The sequence below is a fragment of the Dama dama genome, chromosome 15 (genome assembly GCF_033118175.1).
Source record: "Dama dama isolate Ldn47 chromosome 15, ASM3311817v1, whole genome shotgun sequence".
In the NCBI taxonomy this organism is placed as follows: Eukaryota; Metazoa; Chordata; class Mammalia; order Artiodactyla; family Cervidae; genus Dama; species Dama dama.
Window position 1 is genome coordinate 64,213,081 of NC_083695.1, and position 16,869 is coordinate 64,229,949.

Here is a 16,869-nt window from a genome sequence, read left to right on the forward strand (position 1 = left end):
GGGACAACAGAGGATAAGATGGTTGGATGGCATCACTGACTCGATGGACATGAGTTTGAGCAAGCTCTGGGAGTTGTTGATAGATAGGGAAGCCTGGTGTGCTGCAGCCTATGGGGTCTCAAAGAGTTGGACGTGACTGAGCAACTGAACTGAACTAAGTTTGGGGGGAGAATCTGCTATACAGCATTATAACCAGAACTCTTGCTATGTGCCTGAATTTCTAAGTTGAAGAATATCCTCTGGTCTTGCCTTTTGATGTTTCTACCTCATGCTGATCTAATGTGTGGCTTCACTTATTCTTTAGTTCTGCTGATACTGAAGTTCTAATACTTTGGCCACCTGATGCAAAGAGCAAACTCACTGGAAAAGACCCAGATGCTTGAAGATTGAAGGCAAAAGGAGAAGGGGGTAGCAGAGGATGAGATGGAGAGGCAGCACCACTGATTCAATGGATATGAATTTGAGCGAACTCTGGGAGATAGTGGAGGACAGAGGAGCCTGGCATGCTGCAGTCCATGGGACAAAGAGTCGATCACGGACTCAGTGACTGAGCAACAACTCCAAGTGCTCTGTAGAAACCATTTCTGCATGATTGTTTTTATGACTTTGGAAAACTTTCTATTGTATCTAGATAAGTACTTTGATAACAGATACTAAGACAAAGATCTTCAATAAGATTCAGCCTATCAAGAATCCTTTAGAGATGGTCTACCAAGGCACCATTTACTCAAATATCACCAATGTTCACTTTAAAAAAGCCCGGGTACTGTGGAGACAAGCATTTAGAGGAGAAAAAAAAACCTAAAGCAAACTATTTAAAATCATCATACCTATTTATTTTGAATTTTTACTGACTATCATAGTAGAAAAAGTCCATGTTTACACTTCATTCTCCAAAGCACTGTCATCACCAGAAATGTGTTAACTTCAGAATCTGATCCATAACTTTGTCAGCTGAGCCACCAGGGAAGCCTAAATTTGATCCAGAACTTTGGAAGAGTATGGAAAATCGAACATGACAAAAGAAATCTGAAATGGCAGCATCTTAAAAATTTGGGGGATGACACTTTTTGTCAATGCTAACAGGAGTTTTCCCAGGCTGTACAGAGACTCTTTGGACTTTAAAGTCTGGTTTCTCTCACATAACTTTATCATCATTACTCCATGAGGCACATTTCCAAGCAGGTAGCTGTGACTAATTTCAGTGTCTGGTTTAAAGTATTAGAACTTCAGCTTCAGCAGAACTAAATAATAAGTGGAGCCACACATTAGCTCAGCATAAGGTAGAAACATCAAAACGCAAGAGCCTATTCCAGGGCTCAGAGGATATTCAGACAGGGCTGTAGATAAGAAATGTATGACAAATTGTGTTTCCTACCCTATCACCCATACCCTCCTGCAGCCTCAGTAACAAAACCCGAATTTTCACCTGGGCACATATGGTTACCTAGCCTAAGCTCCCAGCCTCCCTTTCAGTTAAGTAGACCCCTATGACTGAGTTTCAGCCAATGAAATGTAAGTGGAAGCACTCTTTGAGGCTTCCAGAAAATCTCCTTTAAAAGGGAGGGGGGAGATACATGCCCAAGGCCACATAACCAGTAAGTACTAAAGCTGAAATTCGAATTCCTGTGTGACTCCACTGTAACCTAAGGGCATAGCAAAATCTTGTGAACCATCTAGAGCAGAGTTGGGCAAGCTTAGGCCTGAAAGCTAAGGATATTTTTACTCTTTTTTTAATGGTTGAAAACTTTGTGTTTCCTGGCTTAGCTGGAAAAGTGTCAAGAGAGTTACTTACTGAACCCAGGGCTAAGATGAGTACATTCTATACTCTCCATCTAGCCAAACCTACTCTGTCCATAAAATGGCTCAGGGGGAGAAGACAATTGGTTTGGAAGACAGTCTAAAGCAGTAGATAAGAGCTTGGGTTCTAGTGGCAAACTGCTTGGGTTCATATTCTAGAGACATTACTAGGTAGACAGAAACTGCACTTTTGTTTCCTTATCTGTAAAATGGAAATAATAAAAATACCTACCTCACAAGGTTGTTATGAAGATTTAAAGAGACAATTCCCTAAACTTAGAAGAACATCTGGAATACTGTGTACTATAGGCACACAGTCCAGATTTAGTTCAGTTCAGTCGCTTAGTCGTGTCCGACTCTTTGTGACCCCATAGACTTCAACACACCAGGCTTCCGTGTCTATCAACAACTCCCGGAGCTTGCTCAAACTCATGTCCATCAAGTCGGTGATAACCATCCAACCATCTCATCCTCTGTCATCCCCTTCTCCTCCTGACTTCAATCTTTCCCAGCATCAGGGTCTTTTCTAATGAATCAGTTCTTCTCATCAGGTGGTCAAAAGTATTGGAGCTTCAGCTTCAGCATCAGTCCTTCCAATTATATTCAGGACTGATTTCCTTTAGGATTGACTGGTGTGATCTCCTTGCAGTCCAGGGAACTCTCAAGAGTCTTCTTCAACACCACAGTTCAAAAGCATCAATTCTTTGGCACCTCAGCTTTCTTTATGGTCCATCTCTCACATCCATACATGACTACTGGAAAAATCTTAGCTTTGACTAGATGGATCTTTGTCAGTAAAATAATGTCTCTGCTTTTTAATATGCTGTCAAGGTTGGTCATAGCTTTTCTTCCAAGGAGCAAGCGTCTTTTAATTTCAAGGCTGCAGTCACCATCCACTGTGATTTTGGAGTCCAAGAAAATAAAGTCTGTCACTGTTTCCACTGTTTCCCCATCTATTTGCCATGAAATGATAGGACCAGATGCCGTGATCTTAGTTTTCTGAATGTTGAGTTTTAAGCCAGCTTCTTCACTCTCCTCTTTCACTTTCATCAAGAGGTTCTTTAGTTCTATTTCACTTTCTGCCAAAAGGGTGGTGTCATCTGCATATCTGAAGTTATTGATATTTCTCCCAGCAATCTTGATTCCAGCTTGAGCTTCACCCAGTCTGGCATTTTGCATGTTGTACTCTGCATATAAGTTAAATTAGCAGGGTGACAATATACAACCTTGATGTACTCCTTTCCCAATTTGGAACCAGTCTGTTGTTCCATGTCCAGTTCTAACTGTTGCTTCTTGACCTGCATACAGATTTCTCAAGAGGCAGGTCAGGTGGTCTGGTATTCCCATCTCTTTCAGAATTTTCCACAGTTTATTGTGATCCACACAGTCAAAGGCTTTAGTGTAGTCAATGAAGCAGAAGCAGATGTTTTCCTGGCAATCTCTTGCTTTTTCTATGATCCAACGGATGTTGACAATTTGATCTCTGGTTCCTCTGCCTTTTCTAAATCCAGCTTGAACATCTGGAAGGTCTCAGTTCACATACTGTTGAAGCCTGGCTTGGAGAATTTTGAGCATTACTTTGCTAGCACGTGAGATGAGTGCAATTGTGTGGTAGTTTGAACATTCTTTGGCATTGCCTTTATTTGGGGTTGGAATGAAAACTGAACTTTTCCAGTTCTGTGGCCACTGCTGAGTGTTCAAAATTTGCTGGCATATTGAGTGCAACACTTTCACAGCATCATCTTTAGGATTTGAAATAGCTCAGCTAGAATTCCATCACCTCCACTAGCTTTGTTCATAGTGATGCTTTTTAAGGCCCACTTGACTTTGCACTCCAGGATGTCTGGTTCTAGGTGAGTGATCACACTATCATGGTTATCTGTGTCATCAAGATCTTTCTGTATAGTTCTTCTGTGTATTCTTGCCACCTCTTCTTAGTATCCTCTGCTTCTGTTAGGTCCATACTGTTTCTATCCTTTCTTGTGCCCATCTTTGCATGAAATGTTCCCTTGGTATCTCTAATTTTCTTGAGGAGATCTCTAGTCTTTCCCATCCTATTGTTCTCCTCTATTTCTTTGCATTGATCACTAAGGAAGCCTTTCTTATCTCTCCTTGCTAGTCTTTGGAACTCTGCATTCAGGTGGATATATCTTTCATTTTCTTCTTTGCCTTTCACTTCTTTTCTCAGCTATTTGTAAGGACTCCTCTGACAACCATTTTGGCTTTTTGCATTTCTTTTTCTTGGGGATGGTTTTGATCACAGCCTCCTGTACAATGTTACAAACCTCTGTCCATAGTTCTTCAGACATTCTATCAGATCTAATCACTTGAATCTATTTGTCACTTCCACTCTATAATTATAAGGGATTTGATTTAGATCATACCTGAATGGTCTAGTGGTTTTTCCTACTTTCTTCAATTTAAGTCTGAATTTAGCAATAAGAAGTTCATGATCTGAACCACAGTCAGCTCCTGGTCTTGTTTTTGCTGACTGTATAGAGTCCATGTTAGCTATTATTATTATTCTGATGTTGGGTTGGGTTTTATTGGATAGTTGCAACAGAAAGACAAGAGTGCAAGACTGTAGTCTCTGAAGGGATGGGAAGTGGAAAGCAGAAGAAACTAGCAGGGAAAGAGTAGTACAATCAAGGGCCTGGAGTCCTTGAAGCTGAAGTATAGATGCACTGGAAGTTATTCAGTTAGAAAGTTGGGAAAATGGGCAGAAAGTAGTGAGTGGCTTCACAGAAAGGTAAAGATCATTGAATTTAAAGAGGATAAGCAAGTGGGAAGCCAGAATATTGGTTGGGTTTATTGTTGTTTAGTAGCTAAGTCCTGTCTGACTCTTTTGCCATCCCATGGACTGTAGCATGCCAGGCTCCTCTCTTCATGGGATTTTCTAAGCAAGAATACTGGAGGAGTCCCATTTGTTTATTTTTGTTTTTAGTTTCATTACTCTAGTAGGTGGGTCATAGAGGATTTTGCTCTGATTTATGTCATAGACTGTTCTGCCTATGTTTTCCTCTTAAGAGTTTTATAGTTTCTGGTCTTATATTTAGGTCTTTAATCCATTTTGAGCTTATCTTTGTATATGGTGTTAGGAAGTATTCCAACTTCATTCTTTTACATGTAGCTATCCAAATAAGTTTTCCCAGCACCACTTATTGAAGAGACTATCTTTTCTCCACTGTATATTCTTGCCCTTTTTGTCAAAGTTAAAGTGCCCCTAGGTGCATGGGTTTATCTCTGGGCTTTATATCTTGTTCCATTAGTCTATATTTCTGTTTAAACTTAAAAGCTCTTACACAGCAAAGGAAACTATAAACAAGGTGAAACAACAACCCCAAGAATAGGAGAAAATAATAGCAAATGAAACAACTGACAAAGGATTAATTTCCAAACTACACAAGCAGCTCATTCAACTTAATATCAGAAAAACAGTCCAATCAAAAAGTGAGCAGAAGACCTAAATAGACATGTCTCCAAAGAAAATATACAGATGGTAAATAAACATGAAAAGATGCTCAACATCGCTCATTATTGGAGAAACACAAAACTACAATGAGATATCACCTCACACGGGTCAGGGGCCATTATCAAAAAGTTCTACGAACAATAAATGCTGGAGAGGGTGCGGAGAAAAGGGAAGGAATCCTCTTGCACTGTTGGTGTGAATGTAAATTGATACAGCCACTATGGAAGACAGTATGGGGATTCCTTAAAAAATTAGGAATAAAACTACTATGTGTGTGCGTATGTGCTAAGTCGCTTCAGTCATGTCTGACTCTTTATGACCCTATGGACTATAGCCTGCCAGGCTCCTCTGCCCATGAGATTCTCTGGGCAAGAATACTGGAGTGGGTTGCCATGTCCTACTCCAGGGGATCTTCCCGATCCAATGCTCAAACCTGCAGCTCCTGTGGTTCCTGCATTGCAGGTGGATTCTTTACTGCTGAGGTATTGGGGAAGCCCTAAAACTACCATCTGACCTAACAATCCCACTACTGGGCACATACCCTGAGAAAACCATAACTTTTGAAACAGACACATGTATCCCAATGTTCATTGCAACATTATTTATAAAGCTAGGACATGGAAGCAACCTAGATGTCCATCAACAGATGAATGAATAAAGAAGCTGTGGTGCATAGATGCAATGGAAAATTACTCAGCCATAAAAAGGAAAGCATTTGAGTCAGTGCTAATGAGGTGGATGAACCTAGACCCTATTATACAGAGTGAAGTAAGTCAGAAAGAGAAAAGCAAATATGGTATATTAATGCATATGTATGGAATCTGGGAAGATGCTACTGACGAACCTATTTGCAGGGCAGCAATGGAGACGCAGACACAGAGAACAGACGTGTGGACATGGGGAGGTGGAGTGGGTGGGGAAGAGGAAGATGGGACAAATGGAGAGAATAGCATGGAAAAATAAACATTACCATATATAAAATAGATAGATAGATAGATTTGCTGAATGACTCAGGGGGCTCAAATAAGTGTTCTGTGACAACCTAGAGGAGTGGAATGTGGTGGGAGGTGGGAGGGAGGTTCAAGGGGGAGGGGACATATGTACACCCAAGGCTGATTCAAGTTGATGTATGGCAAAAACCAACACAACATTGTAAAACAAATATCCTTCAATTAAAAATAAATTGGGACTTCCCTGGTGGTCCAGTGGTTAAACGTCTACCTTCCCATGCAGGGGACATGGGTTCAATTCCTGGCTGGGGGACTCAGATTCTGCAAGCCGCAGGGCAACTGAGCCTGTGTGCCACAGCTAGAGAAAAGTCTGCATGCTGCAGTGAAGATCCTGCATGCCACAACTAAGGCCTGATACAGCTAAAGATAATAAATTTAAAAAATAAATTTTTTAAAAAAGAAAACAACAACAAATAAAGAATACTGGAGGGAGTTGTCATTTCCTTCTCCAGGGGATCTTCCCAACCCAGGGGTCAAACCCACATCTCCTGCATTGGCAGGCGAATTCTTTCCCACTGAGTCACCAGGGAAGCCCCATTGGCTGGGTAACCCATATGGAATTTTCAGACACCTGGCTTAAAAGTGGGCTTGGGGAAGGAAGGGAAACTGAAAACCAGAGAGCAAAATCTTTGGTGACTGAAAGGAAATGAATAAGACATGAACACAAAGAGTTAGAAGGTGATAGTCAATGTGAGCACATATAAAGATGAGAACTGGGGAGGGAGGAAGCCATAGGTGCCTCCTGACCCCAGGGAGTTGGTGGAAAAAGACCATAGATACAAGGTTGCTAAATATCTTGCAGTGCTAAGAATCTAGTAGTGATGAACTGTCCTAGCCTATGTTAACACCGTCCCTATTGAGAAACACAGCCACCACGTTGTTTAGTGTTTCCTCAAAGGAGGCTGGCACTTCAAAGTATCAAAGTTCTATGAAGCACCTCTCCCCTGCCCCAAATTTTAGTATGCTCTGGAACTTCTGGGAAAAATCATCGGTGTCTCTCTCTGCTCCATGTACACCTTCATCACAGGATGGATGATCATCACACTTGGGTTTAAACATCACTCTTACATAGGTACTGCCAGGGCTGCCACAAGGTGCTTCATCTTTCATGTTTATCTCTTAACCCTGAGAAAGCACTTCATAAATGTCATCCATTAAACAACAGACTTCTCACAGTCACCAAATTAGGAGGCAGAGGATAAAAATAATGTTCTGCCAATTAAAATGGGCCATAAGCATTTGAGCAGTTAACTATAAAGACTGATTTTCTAGTAAAGGTTAGAAAGGAAATATAATATTGCTTCATTAACTTGTGGGATAATTTATGAATACTCCACATTAAAAGAATTCATGGCTGAGACTTCCAAGGAAAAAAAATGGAATCTGAGGAATAAAGTTATTAGGGAATTTATAAAATCCTTTACCTTCAATATACTAAACTAAAACCAAGACTGTCTTAAATTAGCATTCCATTCCATTTATATTCCTTATTCTCCAAAAACTTTTAAAGAGTTTACTTGCCTTAGAGATTAAATGCAATGCTTATAAATTCACATTTGCTGAAGGTAAGTAATATGAAAAGCCTTTAAATTTTTGTTTCTAGTCCTCCTTTCAAGTGTCCTATGCCTTTCTGATTTTATTATTTTGTGTCACCGATATTCTTGCCAAATGCCAATTTTCCAAATCATTTATATTTGATATAAATTCTTAAAGATATAGAAAATATACAAAAGAAAGGGAATATATCCTAGGATTTCAGTCTAGATGAATTCACAGCTGGCAGGGTAAGGGAGAGAAGTTTACTGTGACTTATTTACAGGAAAACAGAAAGATGGAGAAAAAAAGGTTCTGGAAATAGTAGAAATTTTAAAGAAAAAACTTTGAGGTAGTACAAAGCAATCATTAGGTGTATGCTAAATTGCTTCAGTCTTGTCAAACTCTTTGAGACCCCATGGACGGTAACCTGCCACGCTCTCCTGTCCATGGTATTTTCCAGGCAAGAATACTAGCATGTTGCCATTTCCTACTCCAGGGGATCTTCCCAACGCAGGGATCAAACCTGGGTCTCTCATATCTCCTGCAATGGCAGGCAGGTTCTTTACCAGTAGTGTCACCTGGGAAACAGGGGGTACTTTAAAAATTCTCCAGTTACTGAAGTCAAAGAACATATTTGCTTCAAACTTGAAATGATAAATATTCTTTAGAGAACTTGTCAAACCTTTAGAGGAATAAACCTTTAATCAATAACTTTTTAAAAAACCTCAAAAAATGAACTGTTCTATTTGGACTAACAAAATAACTTCCTGTGGGCCCTTGGGCTTATTCTTCTTTGGGCTTTTGGATTCAGGAAAGTATACATTAATACAGTCTGTGAAAGGAAAAAAGGTACTAAGAGGGGTGAACATTATTTCCTCCTCATTAGCACACAAGCAGTAACCTACAAAGGAATAAAACAAAAGTATTTTCTGTTAAAAAGGGTCCTGTAAAAGGCAAACTGATAGTGGAAATTCAGAGAAGTTACTGGTTAATATTTATTCAGTAATAATGTGCTTAATTATATACAAAGAGTTTATTTTACTGAGAGGAATTTTACCAGCTATGTAAATGACTTTATTCCTATTTAGGAATATTAGTATTCAGTCTTAAAAGTTAGGTATATAGGCATACAGGCTTTCCAGAATTCTGTGACGAAAATTATAGTTATAGTCATATTCAAGAATTGAGGGAATTCCCTGGCAGTCCAGTGGTCCTAACCAGCTCAACTCTGTCACTGCCCAAGGGCCCAGGTTCAATTCCCAGTCAGGAAACTAAGATCTCACAAGCTGTGCAGCCAAAAAAGAAAATAAAAAACAACTGAAAGGATTTTGAACATTCTGAATCTATCCATCATGAAAATAAAATAACTGCATGTGTCTCATGTTTAGACAGACCACTTTGTTGTTTGAGGTAAGATACTATTTGCTGATTTTCCTAAATCCCTTTCATGATACGTCATATTTTGATGGCTTTTCTGGCTATGGCAGAATACTTAGCTGATCTCCAGAGAACAGTCTATACAATTCTATAATGATCCCTGTACCCCTCTTCCTGGTTCTAACTGAAAATATAGACATCCTTAGACATAGTATAAATATAGTTGGAATAATTTCTTTAGTTACATTATTTTACACTTGCCAACCCCCAAACTTAAAAAACACTTTTCTGCCCATTCAAAATATGGTGCAGTTATACTTTATTTTCATCCCTCATAACTCAGACATATTTGAACATTTGGAAGAATGGCATGGTTAATCACCTCTAGAATACTCATAAAAAGTTAATAAACAGCACTGGGAACACCCAGAGGAATCGGGTGGAGAGGGAGGTGGGAGGGGGGATCGGGATGGGGAATACGTGTAAATCTATGGCTGATTCATATCAATGTATGACAAAACCCGCTGAAATGTTGTGAAGTAATTAGCCTCCAACTAATAAAAAAAAATAAAAATAAAAAGTTAATAAACACATCAAATACCATATTCCAACTTCTGTTAAAATGAAGATCTCTATGATTCCTTGTTAACTGGCATTTCAATGTTCATCATCCTCAAGAAACAAAACATACTCCAAATTAACACAACATTGTGAATCAACTATACTTCAATTAAATTAAAAAAAAATACACCAGATTTGATGACAAGCAACAACAGTAAACAGGAAAGATGCCTGGAAAGAAAGACCACTATTTGTTAACAGTGCATTTCTGCATTCAAAAAATGTTAGCTAATTTTTTTTTTTTTTTTTACTGCTAATACTATTATATTTTACATCAATTTCAAGTAAAACACAATTTTTTTTGCTTTTTTTTCCATTTATTTTTATTAGTTGGAGGCTAATTACTTTACAATATTGTAGTGGTTTTTGCCATACATTGACATGAATCAGCCATGGATTTACATGTATTCCCCATCCCGATCCCCTCTCCCATCTCCCTCTCCACCCCATCCCTTTGGGTCTTCCCAGTGCACCAGCCCCAAGCACTTGTCTCATGCATCCAACCTGGGCTGGTGATCTGTTTCACCCTTGATAGTAGTATACATGTTTCAATACTGTTCTCTCAAAACATCCCACCCTCGCCTTCTCCCAGAGTCCAAAAGTCTGTTCTGTACATCTGTGTCTCTTTTTCTGTTTTGCATATAGGGTTATCGTTACCATCTTCTAAACTCCATATATATGTGTTAGTATACTGTATTGGTCTTTATCTTTCTGGCTTACTTCACTTTGTATAACAGGCTCCAGTTTCATCCACCTCATTAGAATTGATTCAAATGAATTCTTTTTAATGGCTGAGTAATATTCCATAGTGTATATGTACCACAGCTTCCTTATCCATTCGTCTGCTGATGGGCATCTAGGTTTCTTCCATGTCCTGGCTATTATAAACAGTGCTGTGATGAATACTGGGGTGCACGTGTCTCTTTCAGATCTGGTTTCCTCGGTGTGTATGCCCAGAAGTGGGATTGCTGGGTCACGTGGCAGTCCTATTGCCATTTTTTAAAGAAATCTCCACACTGTTCTCCATAGCGGCTGTACTAGTTTGCATTCCCACCAACAGTGTAAGAGGGTTCCCTTTTCTCCACACCCTCTCCAGCACTCATTGCTCGTAGACTTTTGGATAGCAGCCATCCTGACTGGGGTGTAATGGTACCTCATTGTGGTTTTGATTTGCATTTCTCTGATAATGAATGATGTTAAAACAATTTTTTAAAAGATGCATTTGTAATATGAAAAGTTGGTTTGCTTAATTCATTTGGTAAATATTTATTGAGTATTTACTACATGCTAGGCATTGCTCTAGGTATTGGAGATTCAAAGGTGAAAAAGACAGACTTGGTTCTTACTTTTCTACTACCAAGAAGTGTTTTGGTACGTTTTATCTTGAATCATTTACATTAAAAAAATACATAAACTAGTAATAAAATGTTACAAAGCCACAGATGTCATGGAACTGGGGTTGAAAAGGAGTTCAGAGATCATCTACTGTCATCAATTCCAAAATGCACATTATTTCACATTTTGGCATCACTGGTATCAGCCACATATTACAGTGTGGTCAGACCAGGGAGCCAGAGAGTTGTCACTGCCTGCACATGTGCATCAAAGCTTATGGAATGAGTGTCAAGGGCTTAGAAGAACATCCAAGAGATGGTGGTGAAGTTACCCTTTTAAGGATTTTTGATGATTCAGGATTCAATGAAATATAATAGTTCAAAGTGTTCATTTGTTACAGCAGAGGAGAATGAAAGTCATAGAGGTTAAACGATTTGCCTTAATTCACAAAGCAGGGTGGGTAAAACTAGAGTCCAGGTCTGAGTTCCATTCTCAGTTTTCTTCTAAGGGTATAGCTAATGGAAAGAAAGTCTCTAGAACATTGCTATAATTTTGGGACCACGGGCAAAGATCTTAATCCTTCTTTGCCTCATTTCTCCATCTGTAAAACAGCAAGTTTAATAGACCTAACTAATGTGTTACTGTTAAGTATTAAGTGAGATAATGCATGTATAGTACTTAACACAGAGATTAGCATACAGCAAGGGCGCCAAAAAAGTTAACTATTTGAGGTAAAACTTTACATTTGGTAGAAAATAAAGTTATCATCAAATATCCCACAAATACTGCTCACTCTATGAAGCCCACATCTAGTTCAGTTCAGTTCAGTCACTCAGTCATGTTTGACTCTTTGTGACCCCATTAACTGCAGCACGCAAGGCCTCCCTGTCCATCACCAACTCCTGGAGTCTACCCAAACCCATGTCCATTGAGTTGGTGATGCCATCCAACCATCTCATCCTCTGTTGTCCCCTTCACCTTCTGCCCTCAATCTTTCCCAGCATCAGGGTCTTTTCCAATCAGTCAGCTCTTCGCATCAGGTGGCCAAAGTATTGGAGTTTAAGCTTCAACATCAGGCCTTCCAATGAACAGCCAGGACTGATCTCCTTTAGGATGGACTGGTTGGATCTCCTTGCAGTCCAAGGGACTCTCAAGAGTCTTCAACACCACAGTTCAAAAGCACCAATTCCTTGGCGCTCAGCTTTCTTTATGGTCCAACTCCCACATCCATACATGACCACTGGAAAAACCATAGCCTTTACTAGACAGACCTTTGTTGACAAAGTAATGTCTCTGCTTTTTAATATGCTGTCAGGGTTGGTCATAACTTTCCTTCCAAGGAGTAAGCATCTTTTAATTTCATGGCTGCAATCACCATCTGCAGTGGTTTTGGAGCCCCAAAAAATAAAGTCAGCCACTGTTTCCACTGTTTCCCCATCTATTTGCCACGAAGTGATGGGACTGGATGCCATGATCTCAGTTTTCTGAATGTTAAGCTTTAAGCCAACTTTTTCACTCTCCTCTTTCACTTTCATCAAGAGGCTCTTTAGTTATTCTTTGCTTTCTGCCATAAGGGTGGTGCCATCTGCATATCTGAGGTTATTGATATTTCTCCTGGCAATCTTGAGTTCAGCCTGTGCTTCTTCCAGCCCAGCATTTCTCATGATGTACTCTGCATATAAGGTAAATAAGCAGGGTGACAATATACAGCCTTGACGTACTCCTTTCCCAATTTGGAACCAGTCTGTTGTTCCATGTCCAGTTCTAACTGTTGCTTCCTGACCTGCATATAGGTTTTCAAGAGGCAGGTCAGGTGGTCTGGTATTCCCATCTCTTTCAGAATTTTCCACAGTTTATTGTGATCCACACAGTCGAAGGCTTTCGCGTAGTCAATAAAGCAGAAATAGATGTTTTTCTGGAACTCTCTTGCTTTTTCAATGATCCAGCAGGTGTTGGCAATTTGATCTCCGGTTCCTCTGCCTTTTCTAAAACCAGCTTGAACATCTTGCAGTTCACGATTCATGTACTGCTGAAGCCTGGCTTGGAGAATTTTGAGCATTACTTTACTAGCGTGTTAGATGAGTGCAATTGTGTGGTAGTGGTGGTGCTGGGATTCCAGTTGAGCTATCTCAAATCCTAAAAGATGATGCTGTTAAAGTGCTGCACTCAATATGCCAGCAAATCTGGAAAACTCAGCAGTGGTCACAGGACTGGAAAATGTCAGTTTTCATTCCAATCCCAAAGAAATTCAATGCCAGAGAATGTTCAAACTACTGTACAACTGCACTCATCCCATATCTAGTTGCTTGATTAAAATGTTGGAGAACTAAACAGACAGGTCAAAGGTTTGAACTGATTAGTGTAATAAAAATTTCCATCTTAACAATGCTTTGTCCAGCCCGTGTTTCACTGTGCCAAGAACCCAGGAGACCTGCCTGTAAGAAATCACACAAAAAGCAAAAAGTAAGAATTTACCCCCTATCCATGACCATCAAATTACTCTAATGTGTACAAATGTGCTTATAAACACAATCTCAGATAATACATAAGCAAGGAAAAACATTTAAAATGAATTAACAGAGCATTCATTTTCAGTTCTGTTAAAATACTATTACAACCATACCTATTAATACTAGTGTAAAAACAGAAGGGTTCTGGAGCTTAAAATACAGCACAGGGAGACATGACTTTGCCAGAAGAGTGAGAGTAATAACTGTTCATGATCTACATATTACTTCATATATCACAAAGCACTTTCTCATCCAATATCAACTCAGTGCTTTGCACACAGTATGTAATCATAAAAACAAATCCCAGATGCTTTCTAATGTCATTTTATTTTCTGTTCAAACAACAGAATATTTAGAGAGGTGGTAAATATTCACATTTCTTCTTCATTTTTAAGACTTTTCTAGGTTAGCTCTTCTAATTTTGACAGTTTAAGTGAAAATTCAAAGTATAACACATTCTCAAATAACCTTGTTGTTTCATTATTTCTGGAACCCTTCCAATTAAAACGTGTAAACTACAACCTGGGGTTTAATTTGGTTATTTTCAACCGGAAGTTATATAACTTTCTTGTTTATGTGGCTGGGAAGTAAAAATTTGGGCTGTAAGATTCAATTAAGACAAGAGTCATTTTATAAAAGATTTGGCAATGTTCTTTCCCTGAATGATGCTTCGGTAAAGCTGCTTCACAAAAAAGGAACACAGAAGACTGATTTGATTGTTGAAAAATGAATAAAATCTGTATCAAATTGCTCCAAAAAATAAAACCCACTGTAATACCTTATATTAGACTCAACCTGCTTTAAATATTAGTTTCCGTATTTTTGTTTCTATAAAAATAGTAATATTCTGTGTTTACACATTATCAACTCATTACATATTTCAAATAAAAATGGTTTGAACTGAGATTCCGAATCCAATACATACACAGTTAAGCATTAAAAAAAATAATTTTAACTACTAGGAAATGTTTATCAACTCACATCTGTTCCTGTTTCACTCGCTGACAAAACCTATAGGGCACCCTGTGAAAGAACTAACTCTAATATATGTACACCACCTAGAATTAGTGTTGCCTTTTCTGAAGCTTTTAGCAATTAAAGCCTTATCTTGAGGTATAATTCTGGTGTCCCCAACTGCGCAGCAGCAACTTTCAATTCTGAGTACTTTAAATATTAGCCTATTTTCTCATACCGCTCATTTTAAAAGAATGCTTTGGTAAAAATGTCACAAGCATTTGTTATCCAAATTTAAACCTTAAAAGAAAACCACCACGTGACTCAACATGCGAACTTTCCCTACTTACTCTTAAATTCACTAGTTTGCTTGTATTTGGCATGTTAAGAAATATATATATCACATTCTACATATCCTAGACATTTTCGAGTATCAAAGTCTTCTATTGAGTAAGATGCGTCGGCAGAGAACAGTCCTGTGGTTTATTCTGACAGCTCCTTGGTGAGGAGCATGTCGGCCTCTAGGGAGCCACAGGCTCCAGAGGGGGCGGCAGTTCGGGACTGCACCTTGGAGCGTACCCAGCTTGGCCGCCTCCGAAGTCCCCAGGGCTTCCCACTTCTCTCTCTTCTAACCTCCGGTTCGCCCTTTCCTCTCCGGCCAGCCAGTGCACTACCCACTCAGCTCCTGGGCAGCAGGGAGTGACCGGAACAAAACCCCGGCACACAAAGAAGTGCTGGGTAGGAAGCGAGGCCCCACCCTGCCAAGAGGAGCGATCCCTCTAGGAAAAACTTCCGTGCGTGCTAAATCGCTTCAGTCCTTTCGGACTCTTTGGGATCCCAACAGACTATAGCCCGCTAGGCTCCTTTGTCCATAGGATTCTCCAGGCAAGAATGCTGCGAGTGGGTTGCCATGCCCTTCTCCAGGGGATCTTCCCCACCCAGGGATCAAACCCGGCTCTCTTATTAAATCTGCTTTGACAGCAGGGTTTTTTTTTATTATTAACTTCTGCCACCTGGGAGGCTAGAAAAACTTGGCGGCAAGTTAATGGGAATCGCAGAGGCGCAGTTTCTAGGACTGTTTAGGACATCCTGCTGCCCAGCGATCTCATCCTTTGTCTTTTAACTGATTTGCTTGAAACCCCAAACTCTGAGCGCTTTGCGAGCAACTCTTGACTTGATCTCCATCGCGATTCCCTCACTGATGGCAGCCATGATAACTGCATCCGGGTGTTTCGAAGAGCCGCACGCACGTTCCCCCGGAAGTGACGCGAGCGCGGAGGGATCGCGTTCGGCTGAGAGGGGCTGAGGTGAAGAGACTGCCGGGAGCGGGCGCGGTAGGGAAGCTGTTTGTGGAAGCTGTTTGTGGCCGGGAAAGGTTGGGGACTTGGTGACAACCTATTACCTGTAATACAACTCACGCGTCTGGCATTGTGCTTAACACCAGCATTGCCATAGCACTTCATGGCTTCTTCAACAACAGTCCCAGGAGAAAGAAATATTACCGTTTCCATTTTATATACGGGGAAGCTGGGGCTAAGAGAGGGGAAGTGATTTAAGACCATAGAGCTAGTATTCCGTGAAACTGGTCTAACTCCATCAGTCTGGCTGCAGGGCCTGTGTTTGAAATCTCTCGTGCTTCCATTTTAAAAAATTCAAACCCCGGGTGCTTGTTATCTTGGTAAGCCGCTTCTGCAAGTGCTGTTCACCTTCAGCTCAGCATCCTGTTGCCGTTGAAATGGGGCCAAGTCACAGCTCTTGTGCATTTTACTGTGGGCAGGAAGCTGAATGTATGTTCGGGTCACCATCACTCTCCCAATGACCTCGAATTTCGCTTGGTCTCGTATCCTTGACCGTACACTTGACCTCACAGCGCAGGTTAAATGAGGAAACTCACACTGGCTACTCACCTCAGGGAAACATTTTAACTCCTGTCAGGTACTCGTAAATTCAGAACTGTTAAAACAACTGGAGGTCACCATCACTGAATAGTCTCTGGCCTTGACAAAGGGCTGGCAAGTGTTATATTGATCTTTCCACCAAATCAACTATTTCTTCTGGTTTCCATTTCTTTAGAACGTAACCGAGAATCAATCCTTTGGCCTTATGTCTACATTAACCAGCCCTCAAATAACGAAGTGTGAATAGCCACTAAGGTCACAATTATGCATAGAAAAAATTAGGCACTAAGAAATATATAAAATTTAACAGTGATAATACTTGAAGAATGGCAATTCAATCATTTCATCTTTTTTAA